At 55.8% G+C, this 25,410-nt stretch overlaps 1 pseudogene; it reads right to left on the bottom strand.

Moving 5' to 3' along the window:
- Positions 1–23,658: 23,658 nt before the first annotated feature.
- The window catches only part of LOC135363149 (histo-blood group ABO system transferase 2-like), a 115,249-nt pseudogene continuing 113,497 nt past the window's right edge, over positions 23,659–25,410 (bottom strand).

Genomic DNA, 25,410 nt, shown 5'->3' with positions numbered 1-25,410 from the left:
CTGTGAATTGTGCAAGACTGTTGAATCTCAGATCTGTACCTCTGAAACAAATAATGCAATATATGTTAAGAAAAAAAAAAGAAGAAGGTAGCAGGAGGGGAAGAATGAAGCGGGGGAAATCGGAGGGGGAGACGAACCATGAGAGACGATGGACTCTGAAAAACAAACAGGGTTCTAGAGGGGAGGGGGGTGGGAGGATGGGTTAGCCTGGTGGTGGGTATTGAGGAGGGCACATTCTGCATGGAGCACTGGGTGTTGTGCACAAACAATGAATCATGGAACACTTCATCTAAAACTAATGATGTAATGTATGGGGATTAACATAAGAATAAAAAAAAAAAAAAAAAAGAATCAGCGAGGTGACAGCAGGACCGAAGATGATGGAAGTAGAGTTCACAGAGAAAAAATGGACAGTAGTTAGTGACTGGCTGGATGCAATTATAGCATCTTAGATCAGTTGTCCCTATAGCTTGGGGATGCTTTCCTGCCTCAGGTCTCCTGGGGGAAGGAGCAAGACTGACACCAAGATTGATGAAGGCTTCAGGACCCACTGAGCAAAGAGTTAGTAGTGCCAATCAGAAACAGGAGAGCAAGGGGTCAGCCTGTTTGCAGCCTACGTTTATGATTGGTTTAGGATGACTTGGGTCAAGGTCACGGATGTAAGACCTCAGCCAAGCACGAGGTTAGAGGACAGATTAGTCTCCAGACAAGGAGATGAGAGGATCTGCCAGGGCAAAGTCACAGGAATAGGTCAGCATCATGGCAACATAATCAAAACACAAAGCCAAGAAGAAACAATCCCCAGAAATGGATTTTGGCTGGGGAGCTTGGTAAGGATAGGATGTAAAAGGAGCGTTTGGTAGAAGGCCAGGTGTATAAACTGAGTATAACATATGTACAGTCTAGGAATGGGATCTCTGCAGGCATCAAACAGGACAGATGCATGAACCAGAACGAATGAGTGGAGCACTTTGTATTTATTTGTGCAACAAATAATTTTTAAAAGATTTGTTTATTTATTTGAGAGAGGGCATGGGGGATGGTGGCAGATGAGGAGGGAGAGGAAGAAGCCAACTCCCCGCTGAGCGCACAGAGCCCACACAGGGCTCAAACCTATGACCCCGAGATAATGACCTGAACCAAAATCAAGAGTCAGAAGTTCAACAGACTAAACCACCCAGGCACCCCTGTGCAACAAATATTTTTTTTTAATTTATTTGAGAGAGAGAGAGAGCACGAGAGGGGGAGGGGGGAAAGGGAGAGGGAGAAGCAAACTCCCTGCTGAGCTGGTAGCCTGACGCAGGGCCCAATGCCAGTACCCCAGGATCATGACCTGAGCCAAAGGAAATGCTTAATGAGCTGCCCAGGTGCCCCAACAAACAAGAAGGTCACTTTCACTAAGATTTAAGCTAATGGAAATTAAATCCAAGGACATGCCATTTCACACATGACAGATGGGCTAAAACTTAAAAATCTGTCAATGCCAAAATTGACAAGGATGTGGATTTGTGAGCGGTGCAGAATGAACTGATTCACTGCTGGTGGGAATATAAATTGATTTAGTGATTCTCAACAGCCATCTAGCAATTTCTAGTAGTTAATGATGCATATACCCTACAACCCAGCAATTCCACCCTTGGTGTGTACCCTAGAGCAGCTTGCCCAAGTGTGCAAAGACAAGAACATTCACTGCAACATGCTGCTTTTGCTGGCAGTGGGGAAGGTCATCAAGTCATCTCTAGGAGAATTGGTAAATGATACATAGCTATCCAATAGGATGCTATATGGTAACAAAATGAATAAATTAGTTACATATATCAACACAAATGATTTTCACAAGGTTAAATGAAAAAAAGTTGAATATGGATGCATACACTATTTAATTCCATTCTTTTTTTTTTTTTAAGATTTTATTTATTCATTTGACAGAGAGAGACACAACGAGAGAGGAAACACCAGCAGGGGGAGTGGGAGAGGGAGAAGCAGGCTTCCCGCGGAGCAGGGAGACCGATGTGGGGCTCGATCGCAGGACCCTGGGATCATGACCTGAGCCGAAGGCAGATGCTTAACGACTGAGCCACCCAGGCGCCCCTAATTCCATTCTTTTAGAGTAAAAAAGAATGCTAAACACTAAATTCAGGAGAGTGGTTGCCTCTGGGTATTGGTGGGGACTTTGATCAGTAAGTAAGGAAGTCAAGGGGCTTCAGTTTTTCGATTATGCTTTATTTCTGATGGCCGAGGGAATGTATGCTGCTGTTGTTCTATTATTTATGACTTCTCCCATGTATAAAATGTTTGATTACGGAGCTCTTACTGCTGTGTCTGTGAGCACACTCTTGGAAAAGGATGAGACAATGAATGAGCAGCGTTCACTGAGAGGCGTGGAGGGGTCGGGACAATTGATGAGACCTGTGACTGTAGTTTAAGGCGAGCGGGCAAGATGGGACAAAATGCAAGGAGTGGCTCCAGGGAGAGGGAGCATCACAGCTGCATCAGGGACACAAAGATTGGAGCGCTGGGTAACAGGGGAGTCTTGGGCATGGCTGATCCTTGCGTGCAGGCAGCTTCTTGGGGAGGAGAGGTTGAACGGTGAGGGGCCACCTGGAGAGAGGTCCTGAATTGAGACCAGAGGGTGGAGCCTTTGCACTGTGCACAAACCAGTCATTGCACGGCTGCCCCCTGGGAGGGGGGCCCTGCAGCTGCAGGCAGCTCCTCAGAGGGACTTCTCTGAGCCATCAGCAGCTAGCACTCCCGGCCACGGAGGAAATGAGAGGCTTTGTCCCAAGGAGCGCATCTGGGCAGCACACTGTAGCGCTGGCTGCAGTCCACCTTGGCACCACTCGGATCCAGGAGCGTCACAGGGGTCACCACTGGAAGAACATCTCTAGGATTCTGCTTGCTTCCTTTTGTGGAAATTTACAAGAGGAAGGTTGACCCGATCTTGGAGCCCCTCCTCCTGGGTGGGGGAAGGCATGTCACTGTGGTGTTGGCTTGCATTTCCTACGATCTCATGATGAAAATCGCCCCATGTGCTCACTGGGTCGTCTGACTATCTTCTTTGGAGAAATGTCTATTATTTCCAGTGAGGTTCTTTAGGTTCTTAAGTTGGAGGGGTTTTGTACACATTCTAGATGCAAGACTCGTATGAGATTTGCAAATATTTCCTACCATTCTTTGGGTTTCCTTACATCCTCTTGAGATTACCCTTTCATTCACAAAAGTTTTTAGCAACGTTGAAGTCCAGTGTCTCCGTTTTCTCTGTTGTTGCTTGGGCTTCGGGTGCCATACAAGAGACACCATATTGCCAAATCCAAGGGAAGGAAGATCTGCCCCTAGGTGCTCTTAGCTTCCATTTGAGTGTTAAGAATTTTCGCTCTTAAAGTTCATTCTTGGATCCATGTGGAGTTCATTTTTTATAGGGTGGAAGGGAATGCTCTGACTTCACTCCTTCGTATGTGGATATCCGGTTTCTCAACACCGTTTGTTGGAGACACTGTTTTTGCCTCATTGAATGATCTTGGTCTCCGTGTTCGAAAACAACTGACTGTACATGTATGTATTCCTTGATTCTCAGCAGTATCCCATTGATCCATATGTGTTGGTCTTCTCTGCTCATACATTTCGGGAAATATTATAATCTCGTACAGAGTTTTTCAAATTCTTAGGATTATTTGCATAGAAGATCATGTCCTATATAAATAAACTTTTTCTTCTTCCTTTCCATTTGTGAGCTTTTAGTAACTAATCTTGTATAATTTCTCTGACCAAACTTCCATAACAATATTGAAATGAAGTGGTGGACATGGGCATCCTTGACTTTTTGGGGATTTTAAGGAGAAAACTCTCAGTCTTTCACCACAGAGAATGATATACATATGAGTTATTTTTCATAAATATCTTTTATCATAATTTTTAAAGAATTATTTATTTATTTATTTATTTATTTATTTATTTATTTATTTGAGAGCATGCAAACCCAAGATTGGGGAGGGGCAGAGGGAGAGAATCTCCAAGCAGACTCCCGACTGAGTGCAGAGCCCTCCCTGGAGCTCAATCTGAAGACTCTTGAGATCATGACCTGAGCCCAAACCAAGAGTCGGACACTCAACCCACTGAGCCACCCAGGCACCTCTCCTTTATCACAATTTAAACTTCTATTTCTATTTCATTGAGAACACTTGTTATGAAAAGGTTTGGATTTTGTCAAAGCTTATCCTACAACAATTGACATGGTCATGTTTCTTCTGGATGTGGTCTAGGACACTGATTCGCTACGTTGAACAGCCTTTGCATTCCCGGTGTAAATCACACTTGGTCATGATGTAGAGTCCTGTCAATGTGCTGCTAGATTCTGTCTGCTAGAATTCTGTTGAGGATTTTTGCCTCGCGCTTCATAATGGATTTTGGCCTGCAACTGTCTTTTCTTGTAAGGTTTCTTTGTCAGTCTTTGGAATCGGGACAATGCTGGCATTCTAGGGTGACGTGGGAAGTGTTCCCTCCTCTTGTACTTTTTTCAGACTTTCAGAAGGATTGGTATTCCGTCTTCTTTAAACGTGTGGGACAAATCACCAGGGAAAACATCAGGTTCTGGACTTTTCATTCTTGGGAAGTTCTCATGACTGCTTCAGTCTATTTACTTATTAGAGGTCTGCTCAGGGTTTCCATTTCTTCTGGAGTCACTTTGGTAGTTTGTGTGCTTCTCAGAATGATCTGCTTCATCTCAGGGAGCCAATTGGTTGGTATAAAGTGGTTCCATTTTGTCTTTTTGTCAATTTTGGTAAGTCTGCAAAAGTAAGAACTGTTGTTTTCACTGATTTTTCTCACGTGCTCTTCTCTTCCATGTATCTCTGCCCTAATCTTCATAGTTTCCTTTGCTCTACTAACGTTGATCTTCTCCTTCGACTGAACCAGAGGAACCTTCGAACTGTTCCAGATGCCAGCCAGCCAGAGGGCCATTGTCTAGGTCTGGGTTGTTGGGTAGAGAAGCAATACAGACTGGAGTGGATCAGGCTACCTGGGCAATTTCTACCTCACCTGGCATTCCAGGTCACCCCCAGACCGTCATTTCAGGCTGAAGCTCTCCTCCTGCCAGGCATGATGCCCAGCAACAGACTGACCTGACTTCCCATGAACCACTCACGACCTTACGGCCTTCTGTGCTCTAGGAACAAGCAGACTAGCTGAATTTTGCCAAGGAGCACTGCCCATGAGCAGAAAACCTGCATAGCTCAGGGCACCGTCTTCTGTGTGCTTCCTTCACACCTTCCCATGTGTGGGTCACAGCCACCTGTGCCCATGGACACCCTAGAGCACCCATTCACCCAGGGTGTCGGATCAATGCAAAGTCAGCCCTTCAATTCTGCCACCACACCCCCAACACAACAGCCAAGACCAAAAAGAGCGCTCACTCCAAGTCCTGGGACCAGCTCAGATGCAGCCCCTACCTGCGCAGCAGGGACATCGCCTACCCGCTCTGCATGCTCCTCCAGCCCGATGGAGATGTGGACGACATTAGTGTGGGTTTTGTCCCAGGATCCTTGATGGCCAGGAAAAGGAGGTGACTGTCCCACCCTTTCTCCCTGACAGACATCCCTTCCTGGAGCCTGGGTCCCCACTCCACAGCCACAAGGTGCCAAGAAGACTCAGTCTCTAGAAGCTTCTGGGCTAGATGCTGACCGGGGTTGCCTTACACAGTCTGGTGTTTCTGCTGGCCTTGCCGTTCCTCAAGTTCCGGAGTGGACCTCCCAGTCGTCGCTGGAAACCTCAGGCATCATCTCAGCCTCTGTCAGCACCTCCCCCTCCTCAGCCTCCATCACATCTGTGGCAGCCTCGGACTCACACGAGTGCCGTGTCTCGGGGTCTGCAACCACGGCTCCTCGCTGCCGCTCTCCATGCAGCAGGTGGGCGCTGCTGCCTCAACCCCATCAGCCTGGACATGAAGATCGGCACCATGTCCAAGAGCATCCCGCTGAACTGGGCACGTGGAGCGTCCCTTTGGTCTCCTGACTCAGACGTCTCTGAGTAATGACCTCACTGGAACAGCTAGCTACTCTGACAAGAAGCCACCTCTGGACCTTCCAGGCAGCATGCCCAGGCCTGGAAGGACGCAGACGACCACCACGGCCCCCACTCTACACAGGAGGAAACTGCGGCAGCCTCCTCACCTCCGGCTGGTGCTTGCTTGGTGATCCATGCTTGGGTGGGGACAATAACATGCCCACCAAGCTCCTTCTAAATCTACGATGCTGTGGCTCTGGTAAGACTGGCCGGATTGTGTCCCCTGAACCCCCCAACCCGCAGTGTCCCCTGACTCCTTGCCCAATATCCAGAGAGCCCTGCGTGATCGGGTCTAGACATGCTCCCCAGTGTGCACCCCTCAGCCCACTCCAGCCTGTGTAGGGCCTTCGTCCCCCAGGGAGCCCGGCAGGAACTTGCCCCTCAGAACCCCTGCCGTCCCTCCCTATGACCCCCATCCAGGATGGCCTCACCTCCAAGCCTGGGCTCAAAGTCTCCTTCCTCTGGCTCCTCTGTAAGCTCAGGCTTTGGGTCAGATTGAGCTGGGTTCAAACCCACAGCAGGGCCATGTCACGGCCCTGTGACTGGCAAGCTCCTGTGGGAACTCCTGGGACCTCAGTTTTCTACTTTGGAGATGGGGTCAGTGACTCCCACCTCAGGAGGATGGGTTGGGGTTGAAAGCAGGGAGATGAAGGTGCGTGAGTCCTGGATTTTGGGGAGAGGGGCTGCTGCCAGGAAGACAGGGGGAGGGGATGTAGAGGAGGAAAAGGCAGCCTGACCTCCTCCCTGCCACACGTGTCCCCATCACCCTCCCCTGACCCCCCCGCCATGCACTGAGATGAACACTGAAGTGGAACGTGGGGGCCAGGACAGCAGCGGGGGTATATTTCATTTCTCTCTAGTCCCAAGGTCTCCATGTCCACTCAGTCCAGCGGCCCTGCCTGGCGGGACTGGGGCTGGCCCCCGGCCTAAGAGGACGTGAGGGTCACTGAGCAGGCAGTGGAGATCGGGACACGGAGGACCAAGGCCACAGCCAGCCCCTCGGGGTTGCGCAGGCCTGCTGGCAGGTGGGGTCCCGCGCAGGCGCTGTCTGCTGGGCCGTGTGCGCCTGCGCAGGATCCACCTGCCTCCGACCCACCGTTGGTGGGAGGGCCCCGCCCACCCAGAGTGCACCTGCGCCACGTCCACCCAAAAGGTGGGAGCCGACCGGCCACGCTGAGCCATGCTAATGAAGGTCCTCCTCCAAGCCCTCATGGGACAGTCGGCAAACTGAGGGCAGGAGAGGCAGGGACTGGCCTGGGACCCACCAGCTGAGCAGAGGCTAGAGGAACAGGGAGGGTTCCAGCTTCCGAGGCCAAGCTTCACCTCGCAGGGGGTTTCCTTGGGAACGAGGGCCCCTAAGATCTGCCCACACTCCCATGTGGGGGCCTTTCCTCTGGTCACCCTCGCGCGGGCACACGTACGCACAAGGCTCTCTGCGTGCGCGCGAGCAAGCGCACACACACTCACACACACACGCACACACACACAAACTCCCCAGGGGCGTCCAAGGGGGCGTGGACCCTGGAGGGGACAAGGGGAATGAAGGAGGAGGTTGGACACAGCTGGGCCTTGGGCTGTGGGCATTGTCTCCTGGGAACATGCCCGGGGCCGTAGCATGGGGCTCAGGGGAGACATGCCAGGCTGATGGCCCGGGCGTCCCCAAGATGCCCAAGGGCTGTCACAGGCACCCACATTCTAGAGACAGCCCCCTTCCTACTCAGTTCACTTGGCTGGAGATGCTGCAATCCTGCTGTATCCCGAGGTCCCCAGGATGTGGTCTCAGCGAAGCCGACAGTGAGAGCCGTTGCCTCCACTGCAGACCTGGGGTCAGGTCCCACCCCTGACACCTCTGACCATTTGCCTGGAGGGGCCCAAAGGGAACACAGGGAGGCCCAGAGCCAGCCAGGCCAGCCAGACACCGCTGTGATCCGACCGGGCAGCCCAGCGCCCCTCTGTGTGTGTGTGTGTGTGCAGAGGTCTCAGGCAGGGTAGCCCACCCTGAGCAGGAGCAGGGTGATGAGGCGCCAGATGCCTGATGGGTGAATCATGTTGACACCCCGGGTCAAGGCTGGCTGGGAGGGACGGGGTGTGCTGGGGCGGCCTCCTTCTCCCCAGGGTTGATCCGGAGCCCTGTCGATACATGTCACTGCACCCCGGGCGCAGGGCTGTGCCCGCACGGGGCTGTGTCTGATCTGGGGGCAGCAGTGGGCCTGGGCAGGAGGATGATGAGGACGGCCGGGCAGGGCTGTGATGCCTCCAGGCCGGGCGCCGCTCACTGTCTTCGCAGAGTCCCATGGAAGAAATGGGGGACAAGCTCGTCAACAGGAGCCTCACTCGACGGCTCCCCGGCGTGGGGCACGTGCATCAGGCAGTCGGTAAGGGCTGGTGCGGGCTCAGGGGGAGTGTGGGGACGAGGGCGCTCCAGGACCGGGCTCGGGGAGGGCCGGGAGGGTCTCCTGCCCCGACGCCATTCGGGACACTGACGACCCGGGGTGCCACGACGGCTGTGCCCCTTACGTGGCCATGATCTCAACCCAAGGGGTCTGGGCTGCTCCCTTCACACACACACACACACACACAGACACACACGCCAAACACACACACACACCCAGTCCTTCAAACACACACACACACACACACACACACACACACCTGGTCCTTCACACACAGACACACACACCCGGTCCAGCCCCAGCCTTGGCCAGGTACAAAATCACCCTTTACATACGTGGAAGATGATCCAAACCAATTTGGATATTCTGTTGCACTTCAGGACACGGACAGGAATAGTTTTGCAGTTTCTGTGTTGTGAACTGTCCCTCCTTTATCCACAGAGCAGCCCCACCGTGAACCTGAGTGGGCCCTGCCGCTGGGGGCGAGCCAGAGGCAGTGGGCGGTCCCTGCTGACAGCCTGAGGAAGCTGGTGGAGCCGGGCCAGGCCCTCTCCTGTGGCCCCTCTCCCGGAGCACCTCCCAGAGGAACGCCTCCCCAGCCCTTCCCACACCTGCTGCTCACCAAGGTGAGCAGGGCCCCCCGTCCCGCCCGGAGACTCCCCCTCACCTGCGGGCTGTGTGTTTCGGGGCTGGCACGTCCCCTCTCCGACCCGCAGGTGTCTCCTGGGGACCCTGCGTGCCACGAGGCCAGGCCCCACACACGGGGTTGCCGTCGGGCCTGTTGGGACCGCTCCCCGACCCTGTGGCCGGCCCACGGGGAGGGTGGCCTGGGGCTGAGGCCGTTCCTCTCCACCGTGAAGGAGCTCTCTGCCCCAAGCCTCGTTGTCTTGTGTCCAGGGCAAAGCCGCATTCCTGGCTGTGAGGAGGTTTCAGATTCCATCTGGGGCTCCCATCCTGGGTTAAGCCAGAGCAGGCATCCCTGGGGGCTGGCAGAGGGGCCCCAGAGCCACTCAGACATCTGAAAGGTGCTGGCTGGGCTTCATCGACTCCACACATGGACAGGAAGCCACTTCTAGACATTTCCCATACTTCAGGGAACAGGGCAGACAAATGTCCCTGCCCCGCGGGCCTCTTTCTAGGTGGGGGTCCGCCGCTAAGCCTAGACACAAAGCAGAGATGGGCACACGACGTTCCATGGGACGCCCTGCCGGCCTCCTCTACATACGGATCCCTCTGCTCTCATTGTCCGAAGGATGACGGGCCCTAGGACGAAGAAGAGCCCTTGTCTCCGAGGTGGTGAGGGAACGTGGGGGACCGGTCAGGTGCGGAGCCATGGGTCTCGTGCACATCTGCCGCAGGGCTGGGTCATGGTACAGGAGGTGTGGGCCGGTCGTCTGTGCACAACTGGCCATGACACACCTGGCTGGCCTTCTCGGTGGGGAGGCCTGCGTGCCTGGTGCACCTGTCCCCCACCTACCCCTGGAGGAGCAGCCACGTTCAAGCCTTTCCATGTCCGACCCTCAGGGACAGTTGGGAACCTGGGTCAAGAGAGGCAGGGACTGGCCCAGGACAAATGAGGGGTGCAGAGTCCAAGGAGCTGCTTTCCATTCCTAGGCCAGTCCCAACCCTCCCATGAGGTTTGCTTTGGGGGTGAGAGCCCCTCAGATCCTCGGGAAGAGCTACCCACCCCGTCCCATGTGGGGACATGACCTTGGCATCCCCAGGCACGTAGAGGCACGTGCACCTGCACACCCAGCCCCCCCACACCCCCCCACACACACACACCACTCTGACTGCCCAGCTGGGGGTCGGAAGGGGAGGACACCCTGGGAGCGAGGTGGGTGACAAGGGGGAAAGAAGAAACAGGTTGCAGACAGCTGGGCCATGGGGCAGGGCATCAGGAATCCTGGCAAGGACCCAGATCCATAGCATGGGGAGGGGAGACAGGCCAGGCTGAGGGTCAGGGGTCCCCGAGGGGCCCAGGGGGTTTGCCAGGGCACTGGGAGAGGACTGGGTCTGGGTTCCGGTGTCCATCACCAGCCTGGGCACTTGGAAGCAGGAAGAGATACCCACCCCCAAGTCCAGAGGGGCTACAGCACAAAGGCCTCAGCTTACTCTTCTGTCACTTGGGCTGTAGAGATGCAGTGTCCCTAGGGTCCCACAGGCTTGTGGGAGAGCCTGTTGGCCCTGGATCTCCATCCCCGACCCCCTGTGCTCCCAGTCCTGGGAAAATGCTTTGTCCTCCCTCGAGGTCCTTCGGAGCAGGGGACAGACTGGGGGCTTGGGGGCCTGAGGACCTGGGTACGCAGAACGTGGCAGAGCACTGACCACTAGTCTGGGGACCAAGGCCAAGACCCTCCTTGTTGCAGCCTCCGGGTCTCCATTTGGAAGAGGTTCCAGATTCACTGCTCTGGTCCGGGTGACAAGGCCTTAGGAAGGAATGGAGCACCGGGACAGAAGAGGGAAATACGGACAGGGGAGGCTTCTGAGGTTTCTCACATCACCCCTGGAGTCCACAGATCCTGCTCCTGTGAGAGACACAGAGACAGAGACAGAAACAGAGAAGGAGACAGAGAATGAACACACGACAGAGGGAACCAGAAGAAGTCACAGACTTTCCTCCATCAGCTTGGAAATGACATCCCAGCATTTGGCCCCATTCTCTTCCTGAGAGTGCGGTCACACAGGCCATCCACCCCGGAGGGGAGGGGATTCCACAGGGATGTGTGAGCAGGATGCGGGAATGCCCGGGAACCACTGTGGGGACTGCCCAGCACATGGGCGCAGACGAGGCCCCGGGCCTGAGCCTAAACCTAATGGGAGCCCCTGGAAGTGTGCGTCACCAGGGGACAAGGTCGGAATCCGTTCATTGCAACCTTCCCACAGGGGCTGGGAACAGGCAAGAAGGGGGTGGCTTTGCCCAGACCCCAGAGCAGACCCAGGCCCCTCTGAGCTGTGCTCCATGTCCCGCCCAGCCCCTGGCTCATCCTTGCAATCCCAAGTGTGCACCAGCCTCCTGTGAGAGCAGGTATGGAACATGTGTAGAGGTCCTAGCCCTGATGGCGTCCCTAGAAGCAGAAGCCAGAATATCCCCAATGGGCAGATGGGCAGACTGGGTAGGCCCTGAGAGGCACAGGGTCTGTCCTTGGTCACAGCCCCGGGCACGCGCAGGAGCCCGGTCTGAACCCAGCTCTGCGTCCTCACAGCGGGGACACGGGCTGCACCCAGGCCTTGGGAAGGCTGTGGGGGGGCTGTGAGGGAGTCATTGTATGGATGGGGCATGGGGGGAGGGGGAGCATTGAGCAGCTGGGGGAGGGGGCCCTCGGGGGCGGGGCTCTTGTGTGAGGAGGAAGTTGGGTAAGGGGACCCCAGGCAGTGGTGACCTCACTTCCCTGACAACAGAGTCCAACAGCATTTGGAACCCAGGTAACAAGACACCCACATTCCAGAGACAGCCCCCTGCCCAGCTCATTTCGTTGGAGATCATCCAACCATGAACATGTGGGCTTGTTGCCTCCCTAAGTCTGGATGCTGCAGGCTGAAGAAAGCCCGCCCTGCAAACGCTGGCCCCCGCTGGGGATGTCCGATCAGGGCTCCCCACCGCCTCTGGCCGTTTGGCCGGAAGGCCCGAAAGGTGACTCCAGGAGGCCCAGAGCCGGCCACCCAGCCCCACAGGGTCTAATCCACCTGTGCAGCCCCAGGTCCCCCTCCGTGTGTGTGTGTGCGTGCGTGTCTGTGTGTGAGTGTGCGTGTGTGTGCGTGTGTGTAAAGAGGGGTCATGCGGGGTGGGGCCACCGTGAGCAGGAGCAGGCTGATGAGGGGTCAGATTCCCAGTGGCAGGTCTTGTTCAAGGTCAAGGCTGGCTGTGTGGGATGGGGTGTGCGTGCCCTACCCCTTCTACCCAGGATTTATCCCGATACCCCTGCAGGGATGGGTCACTGCATCCCGGGTGCAGGGCTGTGCCCTCACAGGTCTGTGTCTGATCTGGGAGCAGCAGGGGGACTGGGCAGGAGGACAGTGAGGATGGCCGGGCAGGGCTGTGATGCCTCCAGCCGGCTACCCGTCCCTGTCTTTGCAGAAGGCCACGGAAGACCTCCCGAGGCGGCTGGCGGACATGCCCTCCTCCCTGACGGAGGGGTTGACCCCACAGGCATCCCCCAAAACAAGTGCTGGGGATTGCCAGGCAAGACCTCCAACACCCCCCAGACCACTGTCCCAGGTGGTTGGTCACCGGACAGTGGTCCAGGAGCCGGAGCCCACGGAGACCGAGCCCGAGGGTGGGAAGGCTGGGGCTGGGTGTTTGTGGTGTGTGGGGATGGGTCGGTGCTGGCCCCACAGGGACGAGCCCCCAGAGGCTGGTGTGGGGCCTGGAGCAACGACTGGGCTCAGAGCACCCAGCGGGTGGACTGCGGTCGGGGAGACGCCCCGGGGAGGGCTCCTTCCTGGCTGCGGCTTCTCTGGGAGGCCCTGGGCTGGGTTCTGTCTCTGCAAAGGCCCACGGAGAGCGGGCTCGGGGTGAGCTTTTCTCTTCTCACAGCTGCCCCACCACCTGAGGAGCTAGAGCCGGTTCCATCTCCATCGGCAGCTCTGGACGGAATGGTGGTGCCTGCAGCGACCTCAGGGGGAGACCAGGAGCCGGCAGGTGACCCGGCACCCACCCACGGACAGCCTGACGTGGACCAGGAAGAACTTGCACCTGCCCCGGACCCAGCTCCTGCCCTGGATCCTGCCCCTGACCCAGCTCCTGCCCTGGATCCTGCACCTGCCACTGCTCCAACCCAGCTCCTGCCCCTCTTCCTACCCCTTCCCCTGCCCCTGCCAGAGCCACTGCCCCTTCCCCTGCCCCTGCCCCTGCCTGAGCTCCTGTTCCTGCTCCTTTTCCTGCTCCTGCTTCTGCCCCTTCCCCTGCCAGACCTGCTGCCCCTGCCCCTGCCCGAGCTCCTGTTCCTGCTCCTGCTTCTGTGCCTTCCCCTGCCCCTGCCCGAGCTCCTGTTCCTGCTCCTGCTTCTGCACCTTCCCCTGCCCCTGCCTGAGCTCCTGTTCCTGCTCCTTCTCCTGCTCCTGTCCCTGTCCCTGCCAGACTCGCTGCCCCTTCCCCTGCCCCTTCCTGGGCTCCTGTTCTTGTCCCTGACCCTGCTCCTGCCCATAACCCTACCCCTGCCAGACCTGCTGCCCCTTCCCCTGCCCCTGCCTGAGCTCCTGTTCCTGCTCCTTTTCCTGCTCCTGCTTCTGCCCCTTCCCCTGCAAGACCTGCTGCCCCTGCCCCTGCCTGAGCTCCTGTTCCTGCTCCTTTTCCTGTTCCCATTTCCGCCCCTTCCCCTGCCAGACCCACTGCCCGTTCCCCTGCCCCTGCCTGAGCTCCTGTTCCTGCTCCTGCTTCTGCCCCTTCCCCTGCAAGACCTGCTGCCCCTGCCCCTACCCCTGCCCCTGCCTGAGCTCCTGTTCCTGCTCCTTCTGCCGCTGCCCCTGCCCCTGCGCCTGCCGGAGCTCCTGTTCCTGCTCCTTACCCAGGTCCTGTCCTGGATCCTGCACCTGCCATAACTGCTGATCCTGTTCCTCCCCTTTCCCCTGCCCCCAGCCCTGCTCTTACAACTGGCCCTGCCCCTGGCCCTGCTCTTACACCTGGCCCTGCCCCTGGCCCTGCCCCTATCCCAACCCCTGCCCCTACTCTTGCTCCAGCAGGGCTCCCAGAGCCACATCCAGAGCCCACAGCCCTGCGGGGAGAGCTCCTTGTACAATTACCCTTAGGTCCATCGCCGGACCCCGACGCCCCGCCAGATTGTGTCATCCCCTCCCCCTATGTTCTTTCTCTCTGGTTCATATTGTTATTTTATCTTTTCATGGTCTGTATACTGTTTATTATTTGTTTTAAATAAAATTACTTGTTTTCAACTGAACATGTGATGAGCATAAGTACATTCCCAACGCTGTGCCACCACACCCCAGAACATTGCTGCGGAATATCTCATGTCTCAAAGGAGTCCCCGAACCAGAAGCCCCCCTGCCCATTTCTCCCCCAGCCCAGACCCTGGAAACCCCTAAGCTGCTTTCTCTCCCTATTCTTTTACTTGTTCTGGATGTTTCTGTACGTGGAATCATGCAATAGGAGCCTTTGTGTCTGCCCACTTATTTTCAAAGGGGACTCGTTTTCTTCTGTTTATTTGTCATAAAATTTCCCTTATTCGATATTGAAATCCCCGATTGATTACAGATCAGATGTAATCAGAGAGGCCACTTTAGGAATTATGGGCACAGGGACGCCTGGGTGGCTCAGTCGTTAAGCGTCTGCCTTCGGCTCAGGTAATGATCTCAGGGTCCTGGGATCGAGCCCCGCATCGGGCTCCCTGCTCCGTGGGAAGCCTGCTTCTCCCTCTCCCACTCCCCTTGCTTGTGTTCCCTCTCTCGCTGTGTCTCTCTCTGTCAAATAAATAAATAAAATCTTTTTTAAAAAAAGGAATTATGGGCACAATCTCGGGGCAGAGACCCCTGTTCCTGCTGGGACACCACAGCCTGACCCCAGACAGGAAATGGCTGGTTACTCCTGTGGCCCACACAGAAACCAGGGAAACGCAGAAAGCTGGAAGACACACCACAAAGCAAGGCCAGAGAAAGGTTTCACCTGACTCTGGTCCAAACCACGCTCTGAGTCCCACCCAGGAAGGCACGTTCATACCAAGAGGAGCTGACACGCACCCGGATACAGACATTTCTTTTCCCTTGACTGGGGGGTTGGCCAAGGTGGAGAGCGGTTTGTGGACCTCCGTGGTGTTGCTCACAATGACCACTGCCCTTTTTGAGCAAATACCATGGGCCAGGAGGGTGCGGTTGCTTGACCGACCTCCAGTGGTTCGGCTTCACTCACAGAGAGGGAGGGCCTGAGGCTCAGAGCACAAGAACTCAAACCCCAAAGCTCCCCTAGCTCCAGAATAGGCCTCAGTGCCAGCTGCAGCCCCTAAGGAGACCCTGAAGGCCCAGGGTCCCACCAGTGAGGGGCTGGGGGGGGGGCGATGAGGGGCCTCACCCAGAGTCTCCCAACAAACGGCAGCTGAGAGTCAGGCCAAGGCAGGCGGTGGGACTGACGCTGGCTCCTGCCAGGCTCCTGGCAGCATGAGCGATGGCAGGCTGAGCGATAAGAAACTAATAATTTATGTTTCCAGCTCCCGCGGCCCGGCGCCAAGGGAAGGCTGGGCCACAGCCTCCTCCTCACACTGAGCGGCCGCAACCCTTTATTGCACAAATTATTAACGACCAAAGAATGAATGACTCTGTAATCAGATCAGGGCTGCCAGCACTTCTCATTTTGTTTATTTGTATAAACTCTGAAGCCAGGGTCTAGCCTGACCTCAGAAAGTCAGTCTCATGCTAGACGGGTGTGCAGGGCCCCTCCTAAACAGAGCACACCCCTCTCTCACCCTCACCCAGGACTCCACGGGGTGCTGAAGACAGAAGGTGTCGAGGAGGGGGACAGGGAGGTTGGTCTGACTGGGCTGGGCCCCGGGGCCAGGGTCGGAACTCTGTCCTTCAGCCTGCCTCAGGGCCATCTCCTACCCGTTCTCAGGGCCAGGGGTAGCCCAGGGCTTGGTGGCGAGAGAAAGCTCCCCTGTCCCTGCATGAAAGCCTCTGATCCCTACCTGTCTTTACCCTTCTTCCCCAGTGCCTGCTTTGTCACACTGATGGTCCAGGCCAGCAGCAGCCCCAGGCTCCGTGCCCCACTCTGTCCGCTTCTCCTGCCTGGCCTCCCATCCTCTTTCCCCTTCTCAGGCTGATCTCTCCCCTGCCCTCCCTTTTCCTGTCCTTCTGCTGGGCTGTGCTATCCTCCCTTGGGTGCAGGGACTCAGGCCATTAGGTTCCTGTGGCAGCGCGGAGGACTGAGCTGCCTATGGCCCTCTCACAAGCCCACTTTTAATCCCATTGACCTCTCGTTATAATACAGAGCATAAATTCAGATTTGGAGAGCTTATGTTCCATCATAAATTGGGCCGGCAGACTTCCGATCAACAAGATAAAGCTGTCTCCTGTGAGGTGGGTGTTTTATTAGTCTTGGCCTCAGTGCTGCAGGCACTGGGATTGGGGGACGGGGGTGAGTCCTCTGCTCTGGAACCCTCCCGTGCTGTTCAGAGCAGCCTGATGGTGCCCAGGGATCTGAGTGCTTCCTATCATCATGGGCAGGCACCAGGAACCTAGTCATCCCCTGGACCTGGGCTGTAAATGCCCTTAGACCCCCATCCCCACATCACCAATCTGAGTGGCCACTACTCAATCCCCAGGCTGGGCACTCGAGGGTCAAGACGGAGGCTCGGTGTGCACCCAGGCATGTGCATGTCTGTGCCCCACCCTCCCTGGTAGACCTTTGAGAACCTGGCCAGAGCCAGAGTAGGGTTGGGGGATGGGGGGAGCAGCTGGACCTGCCTGGAAACCCTGGGGGCAAAATGGCTGGAGGAGGGGGGCCCAGAAAGAGGGAAGTCAAACCCCCGGTTCCAGAGATGTGATGGCCTGGTCCAGCTTTACTTGCAGGTGTAGACACAGGCAGAGTCCCTACAGGCAGAGATGGGGAGGTCTTGGCAGCTAGGGCCACTCTGGGCCTGGGCTCCTGCCACTCACCCAGAACTGGGAGTGATGTCTGCTGGCCTTGCCTGCCCCTCCCTAGAGGTCAGGTCTTTCTTCAAAATCTCAGTCTCTGTCAACACCACCTCCCTCTGCCACTGCCACTTCCAGCTCAGCTTCCGTACCAGCCTGCCAGAATCACTTCTCAGTGAAGTCACCCAAATCAGCATCCCCAGGGGGGGCTCCACTTGGCCCTTCTGAGCACCCTCGTCTGCCCAGGGCCTCAGCAACACAGTAAGAAACCTGTGGGTCCAGGGTATGTGCTGGTGTTCTGGGGTGCAGGACACCCTGACAGGAAAGGAAGGCAATCCAGGGAGGCTTCTTGGAGGAGGGATTGCTGCTGTAAGTCTTGAAGATAAGCAGGTGGGAGCAGGGCCAACATCACCACCAGGCACAGAGAGCATAGAACCTGGATCCCTGGTGCCTTTAGAGATGACAAAGACATTTTACTTTAATTTCCCTTAAAACCAGAAGGAAAAAAAATAATATAATAATAATGAAGATTAAATAATATATCTACCATGGATTATATTTGTCTTTATATCAATAGGGTTATAAAATATAATTTAAAATTTTTCAATGGAGGAAAGGACTCCCAAATGCAGAAGTTGCTACACAAGTGGTAACGGGGCCACAGAATAGTGATATTAGGGAGTGACGCCCCTGGGCAAAGGCAACAACTCAGCCATGCTCAGATACTGAAGAAGACAGGGAAACAGGAAGTTGAGCCCAGGGGCAGAGGCAAGGCCTGGAGGCCAAGGGTCCCAGACTGTTCCCAAAGGAGCCCCTGGAGAGCAAGTTGGCCAGATGTGCCCATCAGGTACTGGATGAGTGGGGGCAGAGTCTGGGAGTATCACAGAAATATCATAGGTGAGAGGGGCCAGACTAGGTATTAGAAGGAAAGGGATCTAGAAGGGAGCACATATGAGGTTTGCTGATTGGCTAATGGGGAGGAGTATGGTGCCTGCTCTCTGAGGGACTGCGAGCGAGATGGGGATGACAGCATGGCGGTAGGAAAAAGACTCAGGGGGCTGTGGGGTGGATGCACAGGGCAGGCTATTATATTATTTTCTTCCTTCTGGTTTTAAGGGAAATTAAAGTAAAATGGCTTTGTCGTCTCTAAAAGCACCAGGGATCCAGGTTCTATGCTCTCTGTGCCTGGTGGTGATGTTGGCCCTGCTCCCACCTGCTTATCTTGAGTGTCTGGACTGAAGCTAGAGACTCAGGTTCATAGTCTGTAAAGGAAACCACAGAAGTCTTATGAAAGAGAAGAGTGCCTAGGGTCCCAGACTGTTCCCAAAGGAGCGAGATGGGGATGACAGCATGGCGGTAGGAAAAAGACTCAGGGGGCTGTGGGGTGGATGCACAGGGCAGGCTATTATATTATTTTCTTCCTTCTTGTTTTAAGGGAAATTAAAGTAAAATGTCTTTGTCGTCTCTAAAAGCACCAGGGATCCAGGTTCTATGCTCTCTGTGCCTGGTGGTAGAACCCACCCACTTACCCAGTCACCCATCATCCACTCATTCACCCGTCAGTCCATCCCCCCACCCATCTACCCCTCAACCCAGCCTATGTTTGAGGGGCGGGTGAGGCAGAAATGAGAGGCGAGGCTGATCTGAGGGGATGGTCTCAGGGCATGTGCCCATGAGTGAAGCTCATCTAATACATAGCAAGGCGTCAACTAGAAGCACTAAGAAAAATCCCAATGTATTGAGGCCAAAATCACGGTATCAAGCAGAAGCTGACAATTCGCTGAGGACCATGTTCCTGGATGGAAGATGGGATAACCCAGCAGGAGTTCTGGCTTTGCCCCTCACCAGTCATGAATCACCCTGTCACGTCTCTGAGGCCCCGGGAGCTCAGGAGCCCACATATACCTGCTGGACCTTAGACACACAGTTACTCAACTGCCAACATGTGGCAGACTCATATTTTGGCAAGGCCACCCAGCCTGGAAGAATGGTCTGTCTGTTCTCCTGGGAGGGGTCTATAGCACGCTGACCTCTGTTAGCATCTGCATGTACACAGAGCATCAAAGGTCAGGATCCTTTGTCCTGAGCAGGGCATGAGGACTCCACATTTGGCGATGCCCATATTCCTCTATGCAGAGGTAAAACCCCCTCAGACCAGCCCTGGTCCCTCCGGTTGCCTCTTCTGCTCCCACTTCCCCCAGGCCCCCAAGCAGCCTAGCCAGTCTGCAGGTGGGAAGGCCCCCAAGGCCAACCTGGGACTATTAAATGCCCCGGAGAAATTGGCAGGTTGTGGCCTTGGACAGAGCCCTGGAATTGCTGCCCCTCCCCTGCCGGAGGTAGGTGTGGGTCTGGCCTCTGCCGATGGGCTCTGCTCAGGGTCTCAGCCCGTACCAGGCTGTGCTCTTCAGCCTACCCACTTCTGAGACTGCACCTGGGGCACCGTGCATAACTGCACACGGTTGGGCATCACAGAGTTCCTGTTCTCATGGCACAGTGTGCGGGGCCACTCCGCGCAGAAGGTGAGTTGACCCCATGGAGGACTTAGTGGGTTGCAGTAATAAAGGAACCCTCACACCCAGGGGTGCCTGGGTGGCTCAGTTGGTTGAGTGTCTGACTCTTGGTTTCGGCTCAGGTGGATCTCAGGATCATGAGATTGGGCACCCGCATTGTGCTCCCCACTCAGCATGGAGTCTGCTTCCCCTTTCCCTCTCTCTCTGTCCCTCCCCCCACCAAATAAGTGAATCTTTAAAAATAATAAAAATAAAGGAAACTCACACCCAGACAGGCACTCACAGATGTCAGTGCATTCGGGGCACCCCACAGGGATGTCACCAACTCAACCAGCCCTTGGAGGAATGGGCCCACTGGCAAGGAGGACCGGGCCTTGGGTGGGGTCAGGCTAAGTCGATGACCTCAAACAGCCAGCCTGGGCTGGACTCGTGAAATCGTGAATTCACTGACCACCTCGGCTTGCTACTTCTTGAGGCGACAAATCCATGCCGCCAAAGTGACTGTTGGTCTTCCTGGTGAGCCTGACGGTGGGACTGTGTGTGAGGTACACCCAGACCACACCTCCTCCCAGCGCAGGCAGGCGCAGAGTTGCAATACTGCTGCAGCATAGTGGATGAGGCCTTGCCAAGAGGCCTGAGAACTTTCTCTCTCTCTCTCTGATGAAGAGGATGCCTGTGGCCAAACTCTTGAGAATCTTCTGGGGACAGGAGGGTATTCAGAGTCCTGCCTGGGCAGAAGCCCAGTGGACAGGTGCTGGGAGAAGAGGTGAGCAGGGATGGGGCTTCCCCAGGGCAGGGAGGCCAAGCTGGGCTGAGTGGGCCACACCAGGATGGACCCCTGTATGCAGCCCTCAAATGCTGACACGGGGGTATGTCAGAAAACAAAAGTCCTGCTCATAGGGAGCTCACACTCTGCAGGAAGTCCAACGTATTAACAGTTGCTCCCAGAGCCAGTCTGGACTCCCTGTGCAGCCTGGGAGTCTTTCAGAGCTGGGCCTGGAGACAGCAGCTGTAGCCCCCCCCCTCCTAGCCCTCCACCAACTGACCCCTCACCTCCAGTTTCCCTCTGCCTCCAGGCTTTCTGTGCTGAGGGTCCCCACCTGAATGTCCCCTCTTCTCCTTCAACTTCCACCTGGCAGTCCTGGCAGAGAGCCCACGGGAGCCCATTCTGCCCCATCATGCTCATCATGCTCCACTCCAAGGCCCCTCCCACATCCAAGCCCACTCCTCCCCCAGTACCCACTCCCCCCCATGGGAGCCTGACCGCTGCCCTACGACTCTGAGGACAGCACATCCTAATGTCTCTATCAGGACTGTGGTCACAGGTCTGCCCAGGCCAAGACAGCTGACCATGCAAAGAGTAAACATGTGACCAGCCGAGTTGGGATTGACCCTCCAGGGCCTATACCCCCACAATGAGGAGCGTGGGTCCCTAAGGCCTTCATGTGGGATCTACGCTGACTATGAGCTGATGTGGACAGCAAGACTGTGGTCACAGGAGGAGGGAAGCACATTCACATATAAGCACACAGTATGGACACACACGAGCACACAGGAAACCCTACACTCTCAGGTAAGGGTCTCCTCGTCTCTCACACTCAGCCCCTGCTGGCACATTCCTGGGACGTAGGGGTGTAATGGGACTGGAGCTGAGTCTGCGTGCTGCACCCAGCTCTACTACTCCACTCTGGTCATCTCCCTGACCTGACATCTGAAAGAGGGGGTGACTGGTGCTGCAGAGGCTTGTGCCATGAGGGATGAGGACCACGTGGGGCTTTGGCACCCACATGCACCCAGCAGGGCACCAGCTGCGTCCGGGGGTCCCCCCAACCCCGTTTCCACCCCAAGCCATGTCCAGGCAGTAGGCTGGCAATGTCGACAGGGAGAGAAAGGGGTGACACCAGCCCTCATGCCCATTCACTGGGATAGATTCTTTGGTCCCTAGGGGCCCTGGAAGACTCTGCTCCTGCCCTTTACTTGGCCCTACCTTGGAGTGGACCCCCCAGGTCCTGCACTCTGGGCCCATTTATGGAGAAAGCATCTAGGGTGTGCCAGGCCTGCCTTACCATGCTGACCAGGGCACATGTAGCCACATCTTACCCTGACTGCTCTCCTCTGAGCCAAAGGGAACCCACAGATTTTGAGCCCCTATCTCATTTTTCAGATGGAGAAACTAAGGTCCAAAGAAGGGCAGAGAAGACTGGGTCCTTCAGTGGCTAGCCAGGAGGACCCAAATCTCAGGCCCCTGCAGAGTCTGCCGTCCTTACCACCTGTGTCAGCCTACCTCAGCATAACCCTGGCCAAGAAGGGTCCACAGCCCCCGGCAGGCTGCTCTGGGGCAGGTGCTGCTCTCTGTCCCCAGTGATGCCAGCAAGTGGGTGTCTTCGTCCCTCCTCAAGAGGGGCCAAGCAAGCAGAGCCAGTGGTAGCCAGACTCCGACCCATGTTGCCAGACCAGCAACTTCCTCTGTACGACATCAGTGTACCCAGCGCACCCTGTGTGTTGAGCTCATTTGTGTCCTTGTATTGGTGTCTGAGAAAGTGTGTGTGTGTCCCAACTTCTGTGTAACACAGCAGGTGAGTATCGTGTAACCAGTGCTCTCCGGCAGCGTGTGCCCTGTGGGTGCCCCAAGTCTGCACACCCACGGGAGAACGTAAGGTGGACCCTAGGTCCTATCTCTTTCTCCTTTAAATGGCATATGTTAAGGTCAGTGAACAGACTGGGCTCGGAAACATCTCTACTCCTGAGACAGAGACGGCATGGCCTGCCGCCAGCTCATGGCTGGCCAAAGGTAAGGCATGTCCTCGCAGGGCAGCCCCTCCTGTGTCTGACCTGCAGCTGGAAACAGACACATTCCTCCCAGAGCAAAGCTCCGGCCACTCTTGTAGTGAAAAGAAGGGGAACCTGCCCCTCAATGTTCATAGCAGCAATGTCCACAATAGCCAAACTGTGGAAGGAGCTGAGATGCCCTTCAACAGAAGAATGGATAAAGAAGATGTGGTATATATGTACAATAGAATATTCCTCAGCTGTCAGAAAGGATGAATACCTACCATTTACATTGACATAGATGGAACGGGAGGGGATTATGCTAAGTGAAATAAATAAATCAGAGAAAGACAATTATCATATAGATTCACTCCTATGTGGAATGTCAGGAATAGCACAGAGGACTACAGGGGAAGGGAGGGAAAACTGAACAGGAAGAAATCAGAGAGGGAGACAAACCATGAGAGACTCTGGACTCCGGTAAACAAACTGAGGGTTACAGAAGGGAGGAGGGTGGGGGGATGGGGTAACTGGGTGACGGGTATTAAGGAGGGCACATGTTGTGATGAGAACTGGGTGTTATAGGCAACTAATGAATCACTGAACACTACATCAAAATCTACTGATGTACTATATGTTGGCTAATGAATTTAAATTTAAAAAATTAAATAAAATTAATGAATAAAAAATAAATCCACGGCAGGAAATGGAAATAACCCAGAGGGCGCCATGCTCCTGGAGGCTGAGCTAGCGGTCACGGCCAAGGCCTCTGGCGGTGAGGTCACCGGGGTTCTGAGAGGTGGCTCGGTGCACCCCTGACCCTGAAGCCCCATGGCCATGGCAAGGTGCAAGGACTGGGAGGGAAGACCCAGCCAGGACCCGTTCTGGCTCCACGGCTGCTACAGGGCTGCTCCCAGCCCCACCAGGCGGTGTCTGTTTAGAACCAGGGAGAAAACCTTTTCCCTCAATTGTTCTTTTTAAAAATGGTTGCTCAGCATTGACACAGAAAAACTTCTGACATAAAACTGGAGCCGTTCACAGCTGCAAATGACCCAGAAGTGAAAAAAATGTAGTGAACGCAAAGAGAGGACGTTGTATCCCCAGGCAGGCCTCCTGTGAGCAGGTGCGGCTGGGGCACTGGACACGCCAGTGCAGGCTCCACAGTGTCCCTCGAGGGGACAGAAGTAGGAACCTGCTCTGATGGCTCCGCTGAAGTCAGCACCCCCTGCTGGAGACGGGGACAGCCCCTCATGAGTTCCAGGTGTCCTGGTGATTCTTGGGCACGGCCCAAATCTCAGCTTCTTCATGACCCGGAGCCAGCCCAGCAGCTGCACCCAGGTCCTCCAGGGCCAGCCCAATAGCTGTGGGTCCCGCAGGTCCTCCAGGGACAGCACCTTGGTGGGCTTGTGGTCCAGCAGGTACCTGTTCAGGTGGCTCTTATCGTACCACATGGCCTCAATCCCATTGGCCCAGTTGACCACCATCACCTGGTGACAGGCTGAGGTCAGTCGGTGAACCTCCGCCACAACCCCCCAAAAAAGGCCCCCATGTAGTAGAAGTCACCCTGGTCCTTGGGGATGTGGGCCTGGGACTGGGACCAGCGCTCATAGCTTAAGTCCTCATGGGCCACCCAGTAGAAACCGGGGTGCAGGGTGCCAAAGAGGGGGGACAGGATCTCCACGCCCACGTGGTCACAGAACTTCATGTCCACATCCCCGCACACCATGTCATCCACCTCATAGAGGAAGCACTCCTCATAGAAGCAGCTCATGATCGCCATGTGCTGCATGGACACATCCTGCCAGTGTGGGGCACCGCGGACCTCAAGAACCACCACCCTTCAGTGCTCCTGGAGGGGCACACGGGACACAGCAACCAGCTGGTCGGTGAAGACATAGTAGATGACCCTGTGTCCACCATGAAGTGATTCTGCAGGAACAGCTCCAGGATGACCCCGTATCCACAGGGGCAGGGGACAGGGCAGGAAGAGGGTCACTGCCAGAGGCTGGCAGCAGGACCCCAGAGCTGGGGGTCATGGACGTGTGCACCTTCTTCATGGGGACAGGCCCTGGGCTGCTTTAAGCAACAGCCACCTCCTGACATGTCCTGAGTGAATCTGCCGGCAGGGCCTCCCTACCTTCTGCTCCCAGAGATGGGGGCCATCAGTGCCCCATCTTACAAAGGGGAGCCTGAGGCTTGGGAGGCTGGAAACCCATGCAGCCGCACAGTCAGCATGCTGGAGCCAGGAACACTCCCCCTGTGCTGAGCTCCTGGGCAAACCCTGCAGGTGCCCTCCCCTAGCTGCCCCCCTGCAGGTTCTGTCCCCACCTGCCATGAGTTGAGCACCTTTGGGCACAGCCTGTGTTTCTATGTCCTACAGACTGGGTAGAATCAGCAGGGCCGGCCAGCTGCCCCACTTTACTTTGAGTGGGCTGTCGCTGGTCCCCAACAGAGCTGTCTCCACCCCCTATAGGGTCCTCCCTTGAAGGCTACTGGGCCTCTGGATGACAAGGTCCATCAGTAAACCACTGGTGTTCCTAGGAGGGGTCACCCTCGAACTCCCCAGATCAGGAATCAGGTTCAGCCTGTGGAGAGGGAAGGGGAAAGATGACCCCTGGAAGAAAAGGGGGCTTGCTTAGACCCCAGCCTTGAATCCAAGGGTGTAGCTTCTGGTTCCAGGTCTACATCTCCCCGGCCCCAAGAAGTTGGAAGTCTTGTCCAACTTCCTTACATGGCTGGTCCCCCTTTGAGGGGACTACCTGCCCCTCACTATGGGGACAGCAGCTCCCCCATTGTCAGCAAGGGTTGTGAGCCCCTCTGAGACTGATTTTTTTAAAGACTTTTTTTTGACAGAGAAAGAGACAGCTAGAGAGGAAACACAAGGAGGGAGAGTGGGAGAGGGAGAAGCAGGCTCCCCGTTGAGCAGGGAGCCTGACATGGGACTTGATCCCAGGCCCCTGGGATCACGACCTGAGCCGAAGGCAGACGCTTAATGACTGAGCCACCCAAGCGCCCTGAGACTGATTTTTTTACGCAGGCACTAAGACTACTTCCCTGTGCCTGCCCCCATACCTCGCAGGTTAGTAAATCGCTCACACAGGGAA

Source organism: Mirounga angustirostris, unplaced genomic scaffold (genome assembly GCF_029215605.1).
Source record: "Mirounga angustirostris isolate CCGP_5_RB_7025 unplaced genomic scaffold, mMirAng1.0.hap1 SCAF_34, whole genome shotgun sequence".
In the NCBI taxonomy this organism is placed as follows: domain Eukaryota; kingdom Metazoa; phylum Chordata; class Mammalia; order Carnivora; family Phocidae; genus Mirounga; species Mirounga angustirostris.
Note: the sequence above shows the minus strand (reverse complement) of the source record. Positions and strands in the feature narration are given on the sequence as shown.